The sequence below is a fragment of the Lactuca serriola genome, chromosome 6 (genome assembly GCF_051521515.1).
Source record: "Lactuca serriola cultivar US96UC23 chromosome 6, Lser_US96UC23_V15, whole genome shotgun sequence".
NCBI lineage: Eukaryota > Viridiplantae > Streptophyta > Magnoliopsida > Asterales > Asteraceae > Lactuca > Lactuca serriola.
Window position 1 is genome coordinate 123,059,531 of NC_136413.1, and position 26,212 is coordinate 123,085,742.

Here is a 26,212-nt window from a genome sequence, read left to right on the forward strand (position 1 = left end):
AACCAATTAAAAACATTAATAATTACAAAGTGTTTTCAAAATAGTTTCATGTCAGAGTATCCCAGAAATAAAAATCATAAAAATGTGAGGAGTTGTACGATCATGCCTTCTCCTTCCCGCGATCATCCAAAGTACCTGAAACCAAAACTGAAATTGTAAGCTCAAAGCTTAGTGAGTTCCCCTAAAATACCGATACACAATAAATAGCACATATAAAAATAACAACATGTAATGGGTCCACAGCTTTACAGACTGGATTACCCCTAGGCTCACAGTGTGAGATTGGCTTCCTTCCGGGACCACGACTCACATATGGCTTGCCCCAGAGCCTACAGTACGAGTCTGGCATGCCATGCCCGAACCTCAACTCGTATCTGGAATGCCCCTGAGCCCACAGTACGAGTTTGGCATGCCATGCCCGGCCCTTAGCTCGTATCTGGAATGATCCTGAGTCCTCAGTATGAGTCTGACATGCCCTGCTCGGCCCTCAGCTCATATCTGGAATACTCCACGGCTTGTTGGCTACCGCATGGAGCAGTACAACCTCAACTCATCCTACATAACATGTCGACATATAACATAACTAATGCACATATAGATAATCAGATAGTAACACAGGTAGTCCTACAGATCTACCAAACTGCATAGAAACTAGCATGCATAACTAAATTATACTCAACGTATTACAAGCTACTAGGATATTAGATCCAATGGGCCGGCATTGGTGCCTTCGACCCCTTAGTATAATGAGGATAACTCACCTCACACTGTTGTAGTCCCGCGGATAAAACTCCAGCTGCTGGGTAACAAATTCCCGAACCCTCAATATCAAAAAACACCCAATTAATAATTGGGTTCTAATACATAACCACAAGTCCATGCTTGGGGTAAAAGACTACTTTTACCCCAACCTTGCTTGATTCAAGTCCAAGGCCCAACTCACACTCCAAAGGCCCAAAAGCCAAGTAATAGGCCAAAGCCCAACATATGGCCCAATTTTCCAAATTGGGCCAAGACCTCTACATGGTCTTTTCTTAAGGCCCATCCTTTTATTCTTGTCCAAACTCTTGGTGCTCCAATGGCCCAATGTCTCATAATCATCAAAGCGCAATTATGGCCCACCTATGGCCTAATTTTCTAAATTGGGCCCAATCATTTCCAATGGGCCTTATCCTAAAACCCATCTAAATATTCTAATCCATATGGTTGTTTTTGAATGGCGCATAAATAACCCAATCACCAAAGCCCAAAAGAAAGGCCCAACTCCAGGCCCAAGTGAAATTAGGATTTTCACATGAAATGAAGATTAGGGTTAAGTTTTCCTACTTAACCCATCAAGGAATTAATCCATTAAGTCCAATATTGACTAAGGTTAATTGAAATTGATAATTAATTAATATTTTAAGTTTAGTGAATAATTCAAGTGCGGGTCCCGATCAAATGTAACGCAAGTAGATTTGGGCTAGTCAATTTAGAGACTATAAGCGTCAAAAATCACTTTTAAATAAAAGATTGTTTAGTATAAATAATCTTAACCAAGTTATAGTATATTTCATAAGGGTTCCGTACATATAAAGAACGCTGAAATCCGAGTTATAACAAAGTAGTTATGAATCATCGAAGTTTTACGACAAAACCGGCACGACAACGGAAAATCATAAATAGTTAATTTACGATAAAATATTATCTAGTCGTAGCGATCTAAAAGAATGTCGTAGTATATGTTAAAATGAGAGTGTGCATAAAAAGAACGACTAACTCTAACTTCATATGAGGAAGTTACGATTTTTCTAAAATTTAGCATAACAGTGAATAGCCCGAAATTTTGAATTTTAGATCGGTCGATTTTTAGCCAAAATAATCTAAACAAGAAATGAAGATATTGTTAATAGGAGTCAAAACAATAAAAAGATAGTCAAAAACGGAGCTCGTATGCGAAAGATATAGACGAAGCTTAGTCCTTACTCTTCGAGCGCGACGAATTCGATACAGTTTTGTAAATCCGAGATAGAATGAGAATTAGCCGACGGGGTCTAAATGAAAGTTGTAGTACTCATAAATACCACCACGTGGATATAAAATAACGTCAAGAATAGAGCTCTTATGTTAAAGATATTGACGAAACTTGGTCTCTACTCTTCAAGCGCGGCGAATTCGAATACAGATTTGTAAATCTAAGATAGAATGAGAATTAGCCGACGGGGTCTAAATGAAAGTTGTAGTACTCGTAAATACCAACACGTGGAAATAAAGTACATAGAAAACGGAGATCGTACGCGGAATATACGGACGAAACTTAGGGGCTACTCTACGATAAAATCCCTATAAATAAAGGATGAATTCTTCATATTTTTTTCACACCATAAGCCTTTCTTTCTCTCTCTAACTCCCCAAAGCCTAGGGTACCTCCCTATCATGAGAAGGAAGCACCATACCTCCCGACGGCTCTGAGAAAAAGAACTTTTCGGCTCGGAAAAGCAGCTCCAATGAAGGTCGGTTTTTAATAAAACCCGTTGTAAGTGAGCTACACCTACCCTATTTTAAATATAACTGATATTTAAATATAATATCGTTATTATGAACCTATAAGTAAGATTTATTAGTGATTCAAAGTCATTATACCGATTGATCTACTTACGGGAATGATGTCTAGGATGCGATTTAGTGAGGTGTTTAAAGTGGTATTTCCAAACAGTATACTTCGTATACCAAACGGACCCTACCTCCGATATGATCCTACCTGGTTATTCTTTACTTGATTGATCATGAGAGTAGACTTTGATTTAATGATGAATCGAGACTAATAATTAGTCGCAATAAAGATTAGACTAAAACTTAGCGATAATAATGCTAGGTTTCGTAGAAAGAAAATAGAATCGTTAAATGCGAAGTGCTGCCCGAGTTTGGAATCATCACTTTAACAAGTGAGTGCATAATTACTTTCATCTTACACATAGATATGAAGTATTTAATATAAATTACATGCTGTGAGACCATGGTCCCTTTCATATTACACATAGATATGAAGTATTTAATATAAATTACGTGTTATGAGTGCATGGTCTCTTTCATCTTACACATAGATATGAAGTATTTAATATAAATTACGTGATGTGAGTGCATACTTACTTTCATCTTACACATAGATATGAAGTATTTTATATAAATTACGTGTTATGTGTGCATATTATCTGTATACTTGCTATCTATGTCGGATGAATGATTTTATACTAGTTTTATATGATTTAAATTGTGTATGTATTAATATCTACGTAATATGTTGGGTAAAACATGGGTAGATGAAATATGAGTTAGATGATGAGTTAAGAGTTGATATAGACCATGAGGTAAGGGTGAGAGGTGGACGATGTGAGAAGCCTTGTTCCCAAATGCTGACCCGTCATCTATTAGAGTATGGATGACAACCACAGACTATTCTAGACAGTCCAATGGAACACTAGCAGAGTCGCAACCTGTAGGTTTTGTGAACGATGTATTCACCGATGTACTCTAAAAACCCACTGACATGTATTGTGAGTGGAATCTCAATAACAATACTTTTAATAAACGAGATAAACTTGGGTGACTATGCAGACTTAGTGCCCGAATTCTGGCGACTATGCAGACTTAGTGCCTAAAACCTGGTGACTATTCAGACTTAGTACCTAAACCCTAGCGACTATGCAGACTTAGTGCCTGTTGTATAAACCCTGGCGACTATGCAGACTTAGTGCCTAAACCTGGTGACGATGGACTTCATGTCAATTCCATAGGATAATCCTTAGGAATAAATGAAAGAGGAATAGCCGATTGTTAGGGTAGATCCTTAAGAGTAAAGAAGATAATGGGGATGGGTAATTAGGTTGATTAATTGTTTGAAGATTAAACATGATAATTATACTATTGTGGGTTGAAAATCCTATGTACTCACCAGGTTTCCAACTCGACCTACTCAGTTTATTTATATCACAAGTGTTGATATGAAGTCACATTACACCGAGAGATTAAGGAGATATAAATCACTAGTGACAATGAATGTAAGTTCTGTTTATGCTTATGTTTCTATATTGACGATGACATCCCAAATGTTTTAAAATGAATAAAACTATTTTTCTTCGGAAATGCTTTGATAACGTATTTATCATGTTTTACTGGGAACAAATTCCGCAACATTATTATTAAAAGAGATACTCCGATTTTTATAAAGCATAAACAAAATCAGTCTTTTCTGGCCATGAAAATGGGGATGTCGCATAAAATCCCCAAAATTAGGGTTTCAAGACATTAGGGTTTTCAAAAGCCTAATTAGTGTTTCCAACCCAAATACTAGCCCATTGGTCACATGGTTAGGCTTTTAGGTCAATTAGGGCTTTATTAGGCCTACTAGGTTTTATTAGGCCCACTAGGGTTTCATAAGTCGGACAACACCTACTACCACCTCAGTTAGTGGTGGTCAACGGCAGCTTATGGCAGCTCATGGTGGTGGTTATGGTTCTAGTCCATTTTTGTCCAAGCATCTCAAATGCAACTAAGAAGAAGCAAAAGCACACGACCACCCAACACAATGATTGGTGGCGGCAGGAGGCGGAAGCCGCCACCTCACGGTGGTGGTTATTAGTTTTCTTTATTATACTAGTCTCTAATTACAATTTACAATGCTTAACCCAAAAATAGCACATCCAAATAAAATACACACACAACCACCTTGTGGCGGCCGATGGTGGCGCATGACGGCAGCCACCACCCCACGGTGATGGTGGTGGTGGCTTCCTTGGTTTTCTAGTTGTTGGGTCGTATTTTGTGTTGCGTCTATTGGGCTCGTTAGTTAGTCTAATATGTCTCTCCGGTATGGGCCTGTCCATCCGTGAGTTTAGTAGGGTTTTGTATATATAGGTGCTTGCATGCATCTTAGAAGGAGAGGACGATTAGTAACGTTTAGAGGTTTATTTGTTCAGCAAAGTTATCGTTCTTGTTTTTGTAACCCTAAGTATCCTCTACAGCGGAAGTTCTTAGTCGAGCTCTGCTGAGGATTGAGTAATCTAATCATTCGACACATCTTGATTCATTCTTGGGTTATTTACTGTTTTTATATTCATCGCTTACCTGTTACATAGATCTAATCGATCCTCAAGTTAATTAATAACTTATCAATTGGTATCAGAGTAGGAGGTTGTGTAATTCATACACATCTTTTATGTGAAAGAGTTTGCGATTAGGGTCATTCCGCATTAACTAATATTTATTGAGCCGTCACTCCATAATTGACGTAACTCAACATTTATTTGTTTTGCCCTAATATTATTCATTACAAGTCTGATCTTTCAAACAGGTTAAACGATCAAGCATGGACGAGTCACAATCAAATCCCATCAATATCTCAAACAGCATCGGATCAACGATGAAGATTCCTATTCTTTACACCCAGGATTATGAAGTCTGGGCACATGACTTCGAAGATTATGTCATTGGATCGGAAGACAATAGATACCTTATTTGGGAAGCAATAGTTTCTGGACCATTTGCTCATTCTGCAACGTCAAAAATCATTAAAACTCAGAAAGAGTACAATGATCTGTTAAAAGACGTAAAGGATGTTGCTCAAGACGAAAAGGAAAAGTTTCAGTGCAACATTAAAGCATTGAGACTGATTCGATTTGCTCTTCAATCCGATACGTTCAGGCTCGTGAGTTCATGCAGCACTGCTAAAGAGATCTGGGATAGGCTGCGAGAGTTATATTCCACAGATGAAGATCTGGAGCATTCCATTCAGACTTTACTCTTATCAGAGTTTGGCGAATTTAAGCAGAATCCCGATGAAACTGTTACTCAGACGTTCGATCGCTTCAATCATCTTCATAGTAAGATGATCAAACACGATATAGAAAGGAAGCTGATTGAACAAAAGGTTACCTTTTCGAATGGTATTAGATCTGAGTGGAGAGCAGTTGTGTCCACTGTTAAAGCTCATGAGCAATTCAAATCTTATTCTTTGGCAAAGCTAGTAGGGATTCTGAAATCCCAAGAAAAGATAGTCTTACAAGAGAAAAGTCTGGTTTCAAGCTTGGGATCCTTGGCTCTTCTGTCCAAAAGCAAAAGTGTAGTAGAGGATGAAGATCTCAACTTAGAAGATTATGATCTTACATCTGAAGATTATGAAATGATGGTGTTAAATCCAAAGAGGTTCATTAAGAAAAGATTCCCTAAAAATAAGAATCAGAATTGGTAGGGAAGCTATAGTTCTGAAAAGGTGAGGGAGGAACCGAAGGCAGAAGTACCAAAGAAAGAGCCGAAAGCTGAAGGAGATTCTGGTGTGAACTGCTACTACTGTGGAGGAAAGAACCACTATGCCAAAGACTGTGTCTTGAAGAAAATGGCAGAGAAGGATGAGGAAAATGATGAAGAGGCTGTGCTGATGAAAAAGTTGGAAGATATCAAGAGAAAGAAAGCTACTGCTAACCCTTCAATGAATGCTTTAATTGTGCAGGGTTCGGCAGCGGATGATGAGTTCGGTGGTGTGCAGGTCTGGTCAACCGACTCAGAGGATGATAAAGTCAGGAAGCCATCTCATGGAAAGGCGTATGTTGCTAGAGGTGAAGAAAGAAGTGGGAAGTGCTTGATGGTGACGGATGTATCTCAAATGAGGGGATACAATACAGGCGGTGGGAATGAAGAAACGAAGGAGCGAGAGGACTTATGCTTCACAGAAAAACCTCTCAGTGTGCAATTCAATGAGCTTGATGAATTAATCAAGAAGGTACAATCCGTTTTTATTTCATATAAAGTCCCACAAAACTCATATGAAAAAGAATTGAAAAGGTTAAACTCAAGAATCTCAAATCTAGATAGCAGTTTAACTCAAACACGGGTCACCAATTCTAACCTAACTGACCAAATAAGCAGGGTATCATCAAAGAGTGAGGAACGGAGGATGTGGATAGAGCTGAAGGAGTCGGAGCTGATTAAATCCAAAGACGAAAACATTTATTTACAAAGAGACAATTTGAAACTTTTGAAACAAAGAAATGTGTTTTGTTTAATTGCTAAGTATCTTTATTCTAACATCACTCAACTTCATTTGAACTGTGAAATATGACAGAAAATTCATCGCATGATTTTGCCCTTCCTTGAATTCAAGGAGGATGAAATCGACGCTGAAGCATATAATTGCGAAAGTGTAGTTTCGTCTGATGATGTGAATCCAACCTACATGTATGGTCTAGACAAAATTGAATCTTTCATAAAATCCAAGGACCATAAGGACATGCTGAAAAACCTTTTGGATGAAAATGATAAACTGAAACTAAGGACCGAAACCATACAAAAATTTGACTCATTGAATGCCAACTTGAGCTCAGAAAATAAAATAGATGTTGAAAACGCGTCTGAGCTTAATGAGGATGATGATATGAGTGAAATTTCTGTAGATGATGAAGTTGACTGTTCTGAGTTTATCAAGAGCGAACCCGAAAACCACAAAAATCTTATTTCTGAAAATTCTGTGGAGTTTGCTCATTTGTCCCAAAATAAGTCCCCAATTCTAGAAGAAAAGGTTGTTGTGTACCAAAAGGTGAGAACAACACCAAATCAGGTATATAAGGTCACAGGAGTAACCAAACATCTGACAGCCGAACTCACAGCCATTGTAAACGAAGATAATGCAGATGGTTGTGATGAGTTCTTCTGGTCTGCTCCTATAGATAATGCAGACGAAACTATTGGTCTGTCAGAACGGACTTCCTGGAAAACCAAATACAGATATGTGTCGGAGCCGCTAAACAAGCCTGATAACTTCGACGTGCCAAGTACTAGTGGTACAAATGAAGTTCCTGTAGAAGAAGTCACTCCTTTGAGCGAAACATTATCAGTTCAAAGTGAACCTGCTGGAAAAAAGCAAAAGCAAAAAAGCCAACATCCACCGACAGCCGAAGCAAGTAAAGGATCAGAAGCAGCAAAGGAATCTGAGATACAAGAAGAATCTCTCAGAACGAAAACAGTTTTGGCGATCTCAAAACGCCCATTTCTCTTATCATGACAAAAATTCCAAGTCAGAGAAAAGTACTATGAGGACGCAAGAAAGTAGTTACAACCGAAAGGACAGGTTCGGTTCTGAAAGGAATAACAACCGAAGGGAATGGTTCGGTTCAGAGAACACCAGCTACCAAAAGCATAGGTTCGGTTCCGAGAGCAAAAGCAATCAAGGTTCAAGGTTCGGTCCCACTAATGACCAAAAACAAAAGGGGCACCTAGAACCTCAAGTCAAGAAAAGTTCTCAGTCTAACTTCTCTCGTTCTAATTCTTCTCAACCCCATTCTAAATCCAATTCTGTTTAAACTCAAAATCCAATACATTCAGCAGATTTGAAAGGAAAATCGAAGGTTTCCTCAGTCAAGAATGCTCAAAAGCATGCCAAGGCCCAAACGTCAAATCCTGAACCCAAACCATCTGTAACAAATCCCAACAAAATTAAAGTTTTCACCATTAAAAAGAAAGATGAAACAACTTTAATAAAAAGAACATATCTTGTTGACATCTCTCTTGCTATTCCTGTTCCTGTGAAAGGCTCACGTGGACCCAAGAAACTTTGGGTTCCTAAATCTGCTTGATTTTTGCAGGTTATCAATAACGAGCAGTTCGACGAAGAATGGTATATTGACAGTGGCTGCTTACGTCACATGACAGGGAGGAAGGAAGATGAGGGAATTTCGATCTCTTCTAAACGGCGGGAATGTCAAATTCGGGAACAACTCATACGGCATAATAAAAGGTTATGGGATGATTACAAATGGAGACTTCACGATTAGAAAAGTTGCATATGTTGAAGGACTACAGCATAACCTCATCAGTGTATCTCAACTTGTTGGAGGTACCGGTCTTAAAGTTTTATTTGATGATGAGGGTTCGGAAATAATAGAGAAGAAAACAAAAAGAGTGATTCTCAAATCAGAGCGCAAAGGCGAAATGTTTCCTCTCAATCTCAAACCTATCAAAGCAAATCCAGCTATCTGTCTATTATCCAAAGCACATTCTGACGAAAGCTGGCTGTGGCACCGAAGGCTCTCCCATCTCAATTTCAAGGATATCAACAAACTTGTCACGGGAGGTCATGTTCGGGGTCTTCCATTGCTCAAGTTCGATCGAGAACATTTGTGTGATGCGTGTGAAATGGAGAAGCATAGTCGTCAAAGTCACCCATCCATCATAAACACTAAAGTCGTTGAACCACTTGAGTTGATTCACATTGACTTGTGTGGTCCATCGTCTATCGAAAGCATTGGTGGTAGCAAGTATATTCTTGTTATTGTTGATGACTTTTCACGTTTTACATGGGTGTTCTTTCTGAAGCACAAATTTGAAGCAACTCTCAAGCTAAAGATGTTCATCAAGCAGGTTGAAGTGCAGCTGAGGAAAGTCATTCGCAACATCAGAAGCGACAATGGGTTGGAGTTCAAGAATAAAGAATTTGAAGACTTTTTAGCAGAAAAAGGGACCAGTCACAACTTCTCAGCTCCTTACACCCCTCAACAAAACGGGATTGTCGAAAGACAAAACCGATCTTTGTGTGAGGCAGCACGAACTATGCTAAGTTTCGCTTCTCACCTCTATATTTCTGGGCTGATGCTATTGCTGTAGCATGTTTTACGCAGAACAGGTCCTATCTCAATAAGCGTTTCACTCTTACTCCTTATGAGATCATCAACAATAGAAAGCCAAACGTCAAATTCTTCCACGTATTCGGCTCACGATGCTTTATCTTCAATTCTAAAGAACATCGTAACAAGTTTGACATAAAAGCCGATGAAGGGATTTTTATGGGATATTCTCTCACTTCAAAAGCATACAGGGTTTTAAACAAGCGTTCGAGGAAAATTGAAGAAACGTATTATGTGACTTTCGATGACAGTTATGTCAAGAAGCTAACGGCCACGGAAGAAATAGTTGGAGAAATCTTCTCTCAAACAGGCCAAGTCACAGCCTCGATTGCAAATTTGTTTGAGCAGTTTATGGAGTTGTTCGATGAACCGGAGAAGGCTACTCTCTCAGAAGCTAATGCAGCAGACAACAAAGTTGATTATCTGAAGCAAATCGTCGATGACGCTGCCAAACGACTGGGCGAAAAAGAATCAGTTCCAACTGAACCTTCTCAACACTGCTCTTGATCACTCTGATTGGGTTCAAGCCATGCAAGACGAACTTAATGAGTTCGAAAGAAATAAAGTTTGGCGCCTCATTCCAACTCCTCAAGATGCCTCGGTTGTTGGTCTCAAATGGGTCTTTAGAAATAAAATGGACAAGGAAGGCAATGTGATAAGAAACAAAGCTCGACTAGTGGTGAAAGGATACTGCCAGGAGGAAGGAATCGATTATGAAGAAAATTTTGCTCCTATAGCTAGGCTGGAATCTGTTCGAATATTTCTTGCCTATGCTGCACACAAGAACTTTGAGGTCTACCAAATGGACGTAAAGTGCGCATTTCTAAATGGAGAACTCGAAGAAACGGTGTATGTGGAACAACCTCCGGGATTCGTGAATGAAAAATATCCCAATCACTGCTATATTCTGGACAAAGCGGTTTATGGACTGAAACAAGCATCTAGGGCCTGGTATGAAACGCTAACCAAGTTTTTAAAGATGTCCAAATTCAAACAAGGTTCGATTGACCCAACCTTCTTTCGTAAGAAGGAAGGTAACCACCTTATGATTGTTCAAATCTATGTCGATGATATCATCTTTGGCTCAACGAATCCTAGCTTAACAACTGAATTCAGAAAGCTGATGGAGACTAAATTTGAAATGAGCTCAATGGGTCCAATTAACTTTTTCCTTGGTTTAAATATTAGACAGGGACCCGAAGGCATCTTTATTAATCAGGAAGCTTACACCAAAACTCTTTTTGCCAAATTCGGCATGATGGGAGACTCAAAGGTTAAAGTTCCAATGGCGTTCGGCACCAAGCTCACTCCATCCTTGGATAAGCCAGCAATCGATATTACACTATATCGCCAGATGATCGGTTCTCTAATGTACCTTACTGCTAGCAGGCCTGATATAATGTTTTCTGTTTGTTATTGTGCTAGATTTCAGGCGAATCCTCGTGAACCTCATATGCTTGCAGTAAAGAACATACTCCGATATCTCAAACGAACTACCTCTCTCGGTTTATGGTATCCATCAAACTCAGGTTTTTTCGTTCAAGCCTACTCAGATGCAGACCTTGGAGGTTGTGGACTAGACAGAAAAAGCACCACTGGAGGCTGCCAATTCCTTGACGGGAAGTTGGTTAGCTGGCAATCAAAGAAACAGACTTGTGTATCTTTGTCTACCGCTGAAGCAGAATACATCGCAGCTGCCTCCTGTACATCTCAAGTGATTTGGATCCAAAGCCAACTCCGGGACTATGGACTTAATATGAAAAAGATCCCACTATATTGCAACTCTGAAAGTGCAATTAGGATCTGTCATAACCCAGTGCAACATTCCAAGACTAAGCACATCGCACTGAGGTATCACTTCATTAAGGATCATGTGGAAGATGGGAACGTCGAAATTCATTTTGTTCGAACCACTGATCAATTGGCTGACATCTTCACCAAAGCTCTTCCTGAAGCATCTTTTAACAAAATTCTACAAGGGCTTGGAATGATGGAATCGGAGTCAGTACCAAAAATTACCTCTCAAGATCAAAAGTAAGAAGCGATATAGACCGAACGTTCGGGTTCGAGTCTCTTGTATGCCGAAATAGACCGAACGCTCGGGTTCGGGTCTTGATCTGGTATACCGAAATGAACCGAACGCTCGGGTTCGGTTGAATCATCTGATCTTCGCCTATCACTCAAAGGTGGTTTTCTTGGTTGTAAATCTTTTGTATTATTTTTCCAAACTTCATTTATCTTATTGTCAAAGTTCTTTTCTTTTTTAAACTTATTTTTTCGGGAAACCGAAATGGACCGAACGTTCGGGTTCGGTTCCAAAATTTTTCTCACCCGAAATAGACCGAACGCTCGGGTTCGGTTCCAAAGTTTTCTCAACCGAAATAAACCGAACGCTCGGGTTCGGTTCTTTTTTTTTGTATAATTTTTTTTATGTCTTAATTTTTTTTATCAAAAATTCCATAAACCAATTTTTTTTATTTATTTATGTCCTATTCAATTCGTAAATTCAAAAATTCCAAAAATATTTTTTTTGGCTCTTTTTTTTATTTTTATGTCTCGTTTTGGGTAAATTATTTCACTAGCTAAGTGTCCCTAGAAGCATGCTGCTGTATGTGTCCAAAGCCTCATCTGATTCTGAATAATAACCTTACTGACTTGGTACAAACAAACCTTGTCTTCCCAATTAGGCTCTCATAATTATTCTAATCATGAGCTACCTAACTCTCTTCTCACATGAGATAAGAGTTGTCTCCTTGGTCCCTATCTTATAGTAGAGGTACTTTGGTTTCTTTACACCACCTACATTACTTTTCTTCATCACACTCGCTTCACAAACGTAACCCTTGAGACTCTCAGACATTACCACTGAGGTTTATGGTTGCACAATTTCTGCGTTCATGATATTAGCTTCATGTCACTACGTGCCAAGTGAAACCCAAAATTCAATACCTATTATGCATTGACGGTGAACAATTAATTTGCTCTAGCTTTCACTAATGAATTGATGAACTTCTCCATGGGGGTACTACATAAAATCTCTATTTTTTTTAGTGGTTCCTATGAAATTGTTAAGTCCAATAACATTTCTTCCCTTGGGATCCAGTTTTATTTTTTTTGAGATTTCACATATATTAGTTTACCTTGCCAATTAAATTATCTCCAACCTACTTGTTCAACAGACTACATTGGTCTCACAAGTACTTCGTTCGATTTCTATCTTATATCAAGATTAGGAATTCTAAATCGAAGCGAAAGCCACCCTCATAAGCCTAATTAAAAGAAGCCTTTCAACACTTCTTAATAAGTGTCTGATCGTTATTCAACGGGAAACCACACAAACACTTTAAAGTCTCTCTTGACTTTGAAGGAAGAGATTCGTGCCCGTGATCCATTGTTTCGTGTCTTTATTGACATCACATAATCCCTCAAAAAGTGTTGCTTTATTTCTTTTTCTTTTACACACTAAGCACGAAAATCTTTTTGATTTTCCAAAATTCAGGTTTCATTAATTCTAAGGAATTTTAATTGGATTGGTTGTATTAAAGGTTGTGGTTAATATTGATCCACGTGGGGATTTTACTTTAAAAGATGTTATTTTACTCTAAAGAGATAAGATGACGACATGATGACTCAGGCGGGAGTCCAATCTCTTTGATTTCAAACGGCGCAAGAGGGAAAAGCGTGCGAATTGGAACCGTTTCATCTCCAAACGGCGCCTGATGGGAAGGCGTGTAATTAGGGCCTGACATTCTCTCTCATGCGTGATCATCGGCAGCCCCAACTGTCACGCGTCAATCACCTCCGAAAAACCCTTCGTTTTTCAATCAAAGATTTGGGAAGATTTTTCTCTCTCCTTTACCCACAGTATAAAAGGAAATGTGATCCACCGTTTACCTCTTTATTGCAACTAAATTCCCAGAGAGCAAGAAATCCTTAAACCTTTACTGTTCATCATCTCTCCCACTTTCATTCAACAATGGCGGATTCTTCATCAGTTCACGCAACCTCTCACATCTTGCCCATTCGCCCACAGCAGAGTTTGATCATTGATCTCACTCCCCAGGTGTACGATGCGTTCATGTATCCCATTATCGAATGCCTGAAGTACTCCTCCATCGCTCCTGCTCTTACCAGGGCTGAAGCTATTCCAATGGAGTTCATGTCACAAATTTTCGCCACAGCACACTACGACAAGGTCGTCGATAGGATTTTCTTCGATGTCTTTGAGCACAAGGTGTCGATTTCAAAGCAGAGGTTTTTGCTCTTTGTTAGGGTTTGATGCTGATTCTTCGAGGGTTAATCCGGAAACTATTCCTATGGGTCATCTGTTCAACATGTTCTACAACATGGGGTACACTGAGGTGCTCACTACTGTCACAAAATTCAAAAAGTCGTGCCTGCCCCCACAGTGGAATGGGATGTTCACTGTTCTTTTCAAGGGCTTATCAGAAAGAAGTGTTGGATCCGATGGGGCTAGTCGTCTGTTCCTCTCCATCATGTACGGGATCTACATTGGCATCAACATGGACTACGGGTCAGTAATATGGCAACAACTTATCCAGAGTCTCTCTTCGACCTCCCGGCACTCAGAGATCTCATATGCCCGGTTATGGACTATTGTCACGAAATGGGTGATGGACAAGTACCACGTCCCCATTGTCGCTGGTGATCCAATGTCTTCGATTGGTACTTTCCATACCACGAAGATCATTGTGTCGGATGCTTCGAAATTTCCCTTCAATGGGTCTATCCCGGAAACGATGTATGGTGATGTTCCGGCTGACAGCAGGATTATCAGAACGTACAAAGAGTTCAAATGTTCTGGTCCGAGGGATCTTACTCCAGAGATGCTGAAATCAATCCATGATGCTGACAAGCCTGCTGCTAGAGGCAAAAAGGCTGACAAGGGAAAACAGGTGGCAAAGGGGGCGAAAGGCCCATCTCCCAAGAAGAGGAAAAATACCAGAGTTGCTCAATCTCCACCGCAGAAGAGGAGAAAAACCCAACCGCGACGAAAGTTGATTATCGCTTCATCCTCAAGCGAATCTGAGGACGAGGGTTCTGATTCGGATGGATCTCAACGTGGCAACACTTCACCACGTTCGCCTACCCCAGAGATACATATTTCTACTTCTCCTATCTCTTCTCCACCCGTTACAATTCTTATTTCTATTCCCCCCATAACTTCCACCACTCAAATACCACCTACTTCTATCCCAATACCACCACCAATCTTTACCGAAACAACCACCACCACCACCACTGCAGATGTTAGAACCAACGTATCTGATACGGGGGTTCATACTGATGCACCAAAATCCACCTCAGCACCCGAACCCACACCAACAACCGAACACACCACCCAACCCGAACCTACCTTTACTACCGAACCTACAGTTTCACCACCACCATCTTCTCCTGCTCACGCATCAGAGGAAGAAGAACCACTCCTTGGCAGGGAGAATATAACTTTTGACTCGGTCTATTATAGTCCGTTTCAAGTACAGAGTGATGATGATGACGACGCTCCTGTCACCAAAAGGCATCTCAAGGAGCTACATGACAAAATCGACTCGCTCATCGCCTCCTCTTCTACTTCTCAGTCATCCATATCTGAAGCTGCAATTCAGAAAATTGTTGAGGCTTTTTCCAAAGCTCATCAAGTTTCCCTTGATTCTGCCACTGCCGCCATCGATGCCTCAACCAAAGCCTGTCAGGCTGCGACCGAAAAAGTCGATAAACTATTTACTGATGCCTCTTCCCTGTTGAAATCTTTACAGGAAAGTGTTGAAGCCACCAAGACTACGCTGGAACCCATCATCAACCAGTTGGCTACATCAGTCGCTTATGAGCTGAAGTCGTTCGCTTCTCTCAGACAGTCTATTTCGGACGATAACTCAGCATTTAGAACCACCATTGAGGAGCGTCTCTCCAAGCTTCAAGAAGACTTAGCTGCCGAGAACTCTCTCATGGATGCTCTTGCAAGGAAGACTACCGCTCTGAAGGTCAAGAGTACTCAACTCTCCAACTGTCAACAGGAGATTGACTCTCTTCGATCTGAAAGAGAGGTGGTTAAATCGTGTGTTTCGGATGTCCACTCTGCTATTTCCAACATCCTTGAAGCACATGACCCAATCATCAATTATTCAGTACGTCGTACCCTTGCAGAGAAGCTCGCTCCCGCCCTTTCTCTACTCAGCAAAATCGAAGGGCTACTTGATTTCGTGTCCATTCTGAAACAAGGGGGAGAAAAAGAACAAGTGTCTCAACCACCTCCTACTTCAACAGCAACACACACCACCGAACCTCCTCCAGTAGGCCAAGCCTCCGGTTCTGGTGTGAAAGACAAAGGCAAAAATATTGTTGAAGAGAGTGATGATGATGATAAAGAGACAATTGCCGACCTTCTGAAGCGTCAAGGTCGAGATAAAGAGGCTGACATCAGTGCTCGTGTGGCTAGAGAGGCTGAAGAAGCCGAAAGAAGACATAAAGAAGCCCACAACCTTCTTGAGAGCAGTAAAACTCTTTTTCCTCCGTGGACTCTTGAGAGGCTGATTAAAGAAGCCATTGACACACCAAATATCTTGTGGCTAGAACATGTGATCTCTTTAGATCGTTCTAACACTGTCGACTCACAGTTCGATATGCCACTGACCCGAAAGGAGTTTGTTTTTCATGACTTTGACAACATTGCAGAGTTCCCTCATCCTCTTCCACAGGTTGATCGTGACTTAATCGAATTTTATCTGAAGGCCGCTCAACCCCAATACCAGACTTGGAGCGCTCAGAAAATTGTCAATGTTCGGGTCCTGAAGCCGTACAGGGAAGGAAACTTCACCAACGTTCGGTTCAAGGTACTTCGGGGATCTACCAAAGCCGAACATGCCATCTCACTTGCAGATCTTCCCAACCTTAATCCCCATGATTGGATTATCTTGCACAACATCCTTCTGACAAACGAAGCTGAATATGGTCCGATCATCAACCATTTTAAGAGGATGCTTGTATGCTATATCATGGAAGTTGCTTTGATGGATCAGGAGATTGCGAGCGTATTTAACAAGAAGCCTACCATATCTCCTGTTGGCTCTACCAGTGATCTCAACATGATGCAAATGGGGAAGATTGACCCAAAGAGAAACTCCGTCATGTTTACCAGGAATGAAGGACAGAAATGCCTTTTCGCCTTGGCAGAAAAACATCTCTACACCACTGCATGTTTGGAACACGTTTTAGGGATCATCCATCGATGCAAGCAGAACACAGCGGATGATATCAAGTACTTTGATGATATGATTCAATGGTACATTCGGTTCAGACAGACTATCCTTGCTCTTATCACACGTCTGTTTGATACCGTAAAGAAGGCTCCCGCTGCTGGCCCAAGAAAGAAGAAGAAGTAGTCTCGCTCCAATTTGATGCAAAGGGGGAGATTGTTGGGTCGTATTTTGTGTTGCGTCTATTGGGCTCGTTAGTTAGTCTAATATGTCTCTCCGGTATGGGCCTGTCCATCCGTGAGTTTAGTAGGGTTTTGTATATATAGGTGCTTGCATGCATCTTAGAAGGAGAGGACGATCAGTAACGTTTAGAGGTTTATTTGTTCAGCAAAGTTATCGTTCTTGTTTTTGTAACCCTAAGTATCCTCTACAACGGAAGTTCTTAGTCGAGCTCTGCTGAGGATTGAGTAATCTAATCATTCGACACATCTTGATTCATTCTTGGGTTATTTACTGTTTTTATATTCATCGCTTACCTGTTACATAGATCTAATCGATCATCAATTTAATTAATAACTTATCACTAGCCAGACAAAACACACACACACACACATACACTTCAGATTGCATAATACATTCCAGCCACCCACCTGGTGGCTCACGGCGGCAACAAAGACGATTTTGCGATGGCAACCACCACTTCACAGTGGTGGCGGTGATTTCTTTTGGTTCCCATTCAAGCAGCCACACACACCAGCAAGCCCTTGCTCAGAAATCCAGACGCAACCACTACTTGGTGGTGCATGATGACGACATAAGCAGTCCTAGTGGCCACAACGATGGCCAACAGTGGCGGCTAACGGGAGGTGTGAAAAAAAAGGTTGTGGAATCGTTATTGAAGTGGTGGCGATGCAAAAACAAAGAAGAGGCGAAGAGGGTGGGCAACTCCTACCGGAAATTACAACAACGACGTCCACTAACGAGTTTCTCCGGTCATCTACATCCATGGTGTCTTATGGCAGCCTTGGCCTTCAGCAGGGGTTACAACAACGGTGGAGCTCGGTGGATTCGTTCTCAACTGGAATGGCAAGTGAAGGTGGCGATGGAAGGTTGGAGTAGCACCGGTGACGGCGTCGCTCGCCTGTAGATGACGACAGCGGGCAGAGGAAAAAGATGACGGGGGAGTGGTGGTGATGTAACCCTTCGGAGAATGGCAGTGGCGGTTCACATCAGCAACTTCCGACTACTTTGCTTTCTTTCCGACGTAAAAGGGTTGGCTCCGGCGGCTGGAAGGGAGCGGGAGGCATAAGGTTGGCGGCTGCACTTCATCCCTTAGGGTTAGGTTTTCGTAGGGTTTATATACCCGACACAATGGAACATATTGCCATGATTGCAAAAATGGTCCCTCCCTTCTAAAATAATTTCGTATTCACTCCAATATTTACCCTGTAAACCCCGACTGCCATAATTCCTCTCATATTAAGTCCAACTGTTACCAAACAACCCCTCCTCTACAAATTGTTTTCAAATGAAGTCCACAACTTACCATTCAACCCCTAAGCCTCCAAAATCTCTTCAAATTAAGTCCCAATAATTTACCAAGTAGTCCCTGCCTTCATAATTATTTACGAAACCAATCCGAAACTTACACTTTTAACCCCCGACTTTTAAAATTATGATAATTGGCTCCTCGAGACCAACATATTGCTATAAAGTTATTAATTTTAGAGCTACTATTCATTCATTAATTTATTTATTTATTTAATAAATGGGGTGTTATAGATTCCCTTATTCTCAACCTTCTTTTTGTCAATTGAACCCTATCTCTCTCTGTATCTCTATCTATCTCTCTCTCTCTTTCTCTCTCTCTCTCTCTCTATATATATATATATATATATATATATATATATATATATATATATATATATATATAGATCCAGTAAGAAATTTTTTTTGGTAGGAAGGTAAGAATTTTTTTCGACTTAGTTTTTTGGCGAAAAAACAAATGAATCACTAATAACATGATTCACGAAAAAAAAAATCCCGAAAAAACATTTCGATGATTCATTTTTATGATGATTTTTTTGATATTCACTAAAATTGTCATAAAAGTGAATTTGTTTTCTCGATTTACCTAAAAATCAATCATGATGGTGTTTTTTTCGGAATTTTTTTCTTGTGAATCATCTTACTTTTGAATCATCTAATGATTCATTTCATTTTTTGCTAAGAAAATATGTATATAAAAAAATTTCTTACTTTCTTACCAAAAATTTCCTTCTTATTTGATATTGAATATATATATATATATATATATATATATATATATATATATATATATATAAGCGTATTGGTTTTATACCTCAAATTTGTACCTGCATAACTTAATTTTATTTTTCAGATTACCTATTTCGGATGAAATTTTGACAGGTTAACAAATACTATGTTTCATGAGCACAGTAAGAAAAAAAATACTTACTAGCGCAAACATTTGTTTTATCTGAAAGGAAATAGGAGTTATTAAGGTAATTAAATTTTCGAGCTATTCACATATAGGTAACTACCTTTTTTTTGTACACATCTAGGTAACAAACTTTTTGGAGCTGTTCATATATGACCATTATGACCTTCTATAGCAGGTTACATCCAGCTACAACAGGTCACAATGATTATATGTGAACACTTTCAACAATTTCGTTACCTAGATGTGTACAAAAAAATAGTTACCTAAATATAAATAAAACCAAAAGTAAGAGTGAATTACACAAATGGTCCCTATGGCTTGGAGGAATTTATGCTTTTGGTCCCTAACTTATTTTTTAACCCGGATGGTCCCTACTGTTTATTTTTGTTGCTCACTTAGTCCCTGTCTTACCTAAAAAGACTATTATGCCCTTATTAATTTATTTTTTTAATTAGTTTTCTTATTTACGTATTTGTTTTTATATGTTTAAAAATATTAACAAACCCCACATATCTGTATCTTCTCACCGAAACCACATTTGAGAAATTTAATCTGGGTCCTAATGGTAACCATCCCATCCATCATCCTCTTCAATTCTATTTTATTTCCATCTTTAGTGACATGGAAGTCTTCACCATCCTTTTTTTGATCCTTCAACTCTGGTGAACAAACACCATAACCCACTGTCTCTTCACTTTATGGGTTGTGGTGTTGGTTCGTTGGAGTTAAAGGATCGAAAAATAATGGATGGTGAAGACGTCAACGTCACTAAAGATGGAAAAGAAATAGAAGTTGAGGATGATGAGAGATGGGATGGTGAGGAGATACAGATATGTGGGGTCTATTAGTTTTTATAAACATATAAAAAAATACATAAATAAGAAAATTAATTAAAAAAATTAAAATTAATAAGGGCACAATAATCTTTTTAGGTAAGACAAGAATCAAGCGCAACAAAAAGAAACAGTAGGGACGATTCGAATTAAAAAAATAAGTTATGGACCAAACACACAAATTTCCCAAACCACAAGGACCATTCGTGTACTTTACTCTTACTTTTGGTTTTGTTCGTATTTGGCTAATTGTTTTTTTAAACGTCTAGGTAGTTCTCGACTGGAATGGCAAGTGAAGGTGGCGATGGAAGGTTGGAGTAGCACCGGTGACGGCGTCGCTCGCCTGTAGATGACGACAGCGGGCAAAGGAAAAAGATGACGGGGGAGTGGTGGTGACATAACCCTTCGGAGAATGGCAGTGGCGGTTCACATCAGCAACTTCCGACTACTTTTCTTTCTTTCCAACGTAAAAGGGTTGGCTCCGGCGGCTGGAAGGGAGCGGGAGGCATAAGGTTGGCGGCTGCACTTCATCCCTTAGGGTTAGGGTTTCGTAGGGTTTATATACCCGACACAATGGAACATATTGCCATGATTGCAAAAATGGTCCCTCCCTTCTAAAATCATTTCGTATTCATTCCAATATTTACCCTATAAACCCGACTCCCATAATTCCTCTCATATTAAGTCCAACTGTTACCAAACAACCCCTCCTCTACAAATTGTTTTCAAATGAAGTCCACAACTTACCATTCAACCCCTAAGCCTCCAAAATCTCTTCAAATTAAGTCCCAATAATTTACCAAGTAGTCCCTGCCTTCATAATTATTTACGAAACCAATCCCAAACTTACACTTTTAACCCCCGACTTTTAAAATTATGATAATTAGCTCCTCGAGACCAACACATTGCTATAAAGTTATTAATTTTAGAGCTACTATTCATTCATTAATTTATTTATTTATTTAATAAACGGGGTGTTATAGATTCCCTCATTCTCAACCTTCTTTTTGTCAATTGAACCCTCTCTCTCTCTGTATCTCTATCTCTCTCTCTCTCTCTCTCTCTATATATATATATATATATATATATATATATATATATATACGATATAGATCCAGTAAGAAATTTTTTTTGGTAGGAAGGTAAGAAATTTTTTTCGACTTAGTTTTTTGGCGAAAAAACAAATGAATCACTAATAACATGATTCACGAAAAAAAATCCCGAAAAAACATTTCGATGATTCATTTTTATGATGATTTTGTTGATATTCACTAAAATTGTCATAAAAGTGAATTTTTTTTCTCGATTTACCTAAAAATCAATCATGAAGGTGTTTTTTTCGGAATTTTTTCTTGTGAATCATCTTACTTTTGAATCATCTAATGATTCATTTCATTTTTTGCTAAGAAAATATGCATATAAAAAAATTTCTTACCTTCTTACCAAAAATTTTCTTCTTATTTGATATTGAATATATATATATATATATATATATATATATATATATATATATATATATATATATATATAGCTTATTGGTTTTATACCTCAAATTTGTACCTGCATAACTTAATTTTATTTTTCAGATTACCTATTTCGGATGAAATTTTGACAGGTTAACAAATACTATGTTTCATGAGCACAGTAAGAAAAACAATACTTACTAGCGCAAACATTTTGTTATATCTGAAAGGAAATAGGAGTTATTAAGGTAATTAAATTTTCGAGCTATTCACATATAGGTAACTACCTTTTTTTTGTACACATCTAGGTAACAAACTTTTTGGAGCTGTTCACATATGACTATTATGACCTTCTGTAGCAGGTTACATCCAGCTACAACAGGTCACAATGGTTATATGTGAACACTTTCAACAATTTCGTTACCTAGATGTGTACAAAAAAATAGTTACCTAAATATAAATAAAACCAAAAGTAAGAGTGAATTACACAAATAGTCCCTATGGCTTGGAGGAATTTATGCTTTTGGTCCCTAACTTATTTTTTAACTCGGATGGTCCCTACTGTTTATTTTTGTTGCTCACTTAGTCCCTGTCTTACCTAAAAAGACTATTATGCCCTTATTAATTTATTTTTATAATTAGTTTTCTTATTTACGTATTTGTTTTTATATGTTTAAAAATATTAATAGACCCCACATATCTGTATCTTCTCATCGAAAACCTGAAACCACATTTGAGAAATTTAATCTGGGTCCTAATGGTAACCATCCCATCCATCATCCTCTTCAATTCTATTTTATTTCCATCTTTAGTGACATGGAAGTCTTCACCATCCTTTTTTTGATCCTTCAACTCTGGTGAACAAACACCATAACCCACTGTCTCTTCACTTTATGGGTTGTGGTGTTGGTTCGTTGGAGTTAAAGGATTGAAAAATAATGGATGGTGAAGACGTCGACGTCACTAAAGATGGAAAAGAAATAGAAGTTGAGGATGATGAGAGATGGGATGGTGAGGAGATACAGATATGTGGGGTCTATTAGTTTTTATAAACATATAAAAAATACATAAATAAGAAAATTAATTAAAAAAATTAAATTAATAAGGGCACAATAATCTTTTTAGGTAAGACAAGAACCAAGCGCAACAAAAAGAAACAGTAGGGACCATTCGAATTAAAAAAATAAGTTATGGACCAAACGCACAAATTCCCCAAACCACAGGGACCATTCGTGTAATTTACTCTTACTTTTGGTTTTGTTCGTATTTGGCTAATTGTTTTCTTAAACGTCTAGGTCACGAACTTTTTGAAAGTGTTCACATGTAACCATTATGACCTACTGAATTATGACATGTTACAACAGTTCGTAATGGTCATATGTGAACAGTTCCAAAAAGTTTGTTATCTATATGTATACAAAAAGAAAAAAGTTAACTATATGTGAAAAAACCGAAAAATTAATTATCTTAATTAATCATATTCCCAATCTAAAACACATCTTACCGACTTCAAAGCTGAATTGCATTTCTGTCCGGTTTCAGTTATATATTCAACACCAAAAAACACATCTATCTGAAACCCAAAATAAAAATACTAAGGTCCCGTTTGAGAGTTTCTGTCTGGGAAAGTGTTGTCTGGTAAAATGTTGTCTGAGAAAGTTTTCTGACTGAGAAAGAAACTATGTTGTTTGATTATACATCTGATTGACTCTCTTAAATGATGAAAAAAATAATAATTCAATAAAAAATAAATTAAAAAAAGTTATTTAAAAAAATTAATAATCCAATAAAGAAAGAAAGAGACGGGGTTTGATGTATAATTGTCTTTCCAGCCCATTCAGCCGAAAATATATAATTTTGGGCTTCCTGGGAAAGACATTTTACCGGGAAAGACCCATTTTTTTATGCAAATCAAATAGTCTTTCCGATACATTCAGGCAGAAAAATCTGTTTAGACATGAAAAAATGCGTATCAAACGGAGCCTAACAACATTCTGTCTTAATCAACTTGGAGTTATCAAAACAAACCAAACTATTATGAGCAAATCTAGAGACTAATTAATTTCCTTGGTAGAATCTTCCGAGCTGAGTCCTTAGTGCAACTACAATCTTGCAAAGCATTAAAGAACTTTTGTATATATATGAATAATAAAAAGGTCCTCTACTTCACATTTCAAGATGATTGCGTTTGACTTAATTCAAGAGCCTTCAATTTAGTGGACCCAAGATCCCTATACGATCCAACACCACGAGCCACTCCTTCCTCTTCTACGTATCTTCTTTTTTCCCTTGCAGCTCTTTTCCAAAACAGCCACATAACTCCCAAAAATATCAAAACTACCCCACATAATAACCCTATCCCAACACCCAACCACACCACCATCTTCTTCTTCCCACCACCTTCTTTCACCTTAAAGTATCCCATCTTAGTTTCATCCTCAACAGCCACAAGTGTTTGTATGGGGTAATCTATGGTGTAGCAGAACCCAGATGTGTTACTGTACACCGCTCCCCAACACGTGCACACTTCTTCACATGCACTCTCACACTTCGCTAATGAACTCTTTCTCGTGTACGCCATTATTTCTTTGTAGGGTAGCTCAACTCCGTATTTTCTCAACACGCGATATTTTCTATCAAACAAGCCACAGAAGTCACCGCCGGCGACTTTTTTCCGGTTACCCGGAATCTCACAACTGCCGGAGATGTATTCCTTCCGGTCGTCTAAACAAGAACAGCCCTTACCCGGCTGGCAGAGGCCATAGCTACCGCAGGTGCTTGGCAGCTCACATGGGTCGGATATTTGCTTGAAATCCACTACCCATGATGACCCGGTCCAAAAATAAGCAATTAGATTTCCATCAGGTTCGAGTCGGATCCTGCGATTACCCAAACCGGGCTGTTGGAAGGTGCTAAAAGGCTGAACATCAACTGGTGTAGACCCGTTTTGGTACATGCCCAGATACCCGTCCGGGTTTAATATGACCCGGATAGGTCCTTCGCCTTCAAACACGCGAGCTTTAGCTTGTAAAGGATTGTGCTTAAGGTACAACTCACCATGCATCGTATCGTGATCAGAAATTGGATGCATGTTGAACTTCGCGTAAAAACCGATAAAATTGGATCCGAGCTTCATTGAATAAAGCGCATTTGATGAAACCAATTGCATGGCGCTTGTGAAATTTTGATTCTCCATGAGGGTATTATAGGGAAATTGAAAACTCTGCCAAAGTATGGAAATTGTGCCAGTTACCTTCTCGATTAGTAAATTTGACGTGTTCGAGATGCGTACACGGTCCCCATCGGTGTAGGTTGACCAAAATAGCCCTGTGTGCGTATCAGAAATTACAAGGCTGCCATTGAATATGATTCGAGTCTGGTCAGACCACCTTGCAAATTTATTTGTGTTGGCGATCCAAAGTGGCTCCTTGGAGGGGACGTGGATCACGGCAAGGGAGAGCTGATTTTGATTTACTCGGAGGAAACCCAGTGAGTAGTTACCAACTGAGTCACTGAGCACTGTTTCAAATGATGACGTGGATAAATCGGGGGCAGTGTTGAAGCCTTTGAGTAGTTCTTGTGGGGCTCCGCTGTGGTAGGTTGCGGTGGTGGTGAAATGAGAAAGTAGGGTAACTAGAAAGAGGGTCAGCTGAGTCCACCTTGAGCAACAAAAAGTGTTGATGATGAGCTGCCTGGCCATGTTGATGTTGAAAGTAAACGAGCTCCTTCATGTGATAGAGAAGAACTCCATATATATATATATATATATATATATATATATATATATATATATATATATATATATATATATATATATATATATATATATATATATATATATATATAATACAGTTTATTTACGGTTGAATTTACAAAATTTACAATTTAATACAATCCATTTTGCAAAAATTCAAAACTTCAAAGGAGTTAAATAAAGTTTATCATCACCACCCACCACAACACTAATCTCATGTGTCACCATTGCAACCATCCTTCCTTCAAAATCATATATATATGTATATAAAGTCATATATTCACTGATTAAATACTTTATTCACAGTTTAATAAAATATTAATTCATTTATTTAGAGTTAATATAAAATAATTATAAAACTACTACATTCTTACATATTTATTCTATATAAAAAATTAATATATTTATAAGAAAATTAATACAAAATTCAAACATAAATAATTCATATTTTAACACAAAATTTATAAAAAAAATCACAGCTTAATATAATTCACAGTTTCACACAGCTAGTTTAATTCTTAATATAGTTAGTTTCCAACTTAATACACTGAATTCATAATTTAATACAGTCGATTCACAACTTAATACAATGAATTCACAATTTAATATATAAAATTCATCGTTTAATATAATAATTTCACAATTTAAATTGTGTATTATAGACAAAATAATATAGTAAATTCATAGTTTAATTCTTTCTGTTAACAATTTAATTTAGTCTATTTACATTTTTTTTACGACCAATAACATCATAGAGGATAGAAGTAAAAACCTACAATATTAATTGAACATTTAATTCATTCGTATGCAAGTTAACATAAAAATTATATA

General features: G+C 38.4%; 1 pseudogene; it reads right to left on the reverse strand.

Annotated features, from left to right (window-relative positions):
- Positions 1–23,800: 23,800 nt before the first annotated feature.
- On the reverse strand, positions 23,801–25,327 carry LOC145060104 (PAN domain-containing protein At5g03700 pseudogene; annotated as a pseudogene).
- Between the last annotated feature and the right edge of the window lie 885 nt (positions 25,328–26,212).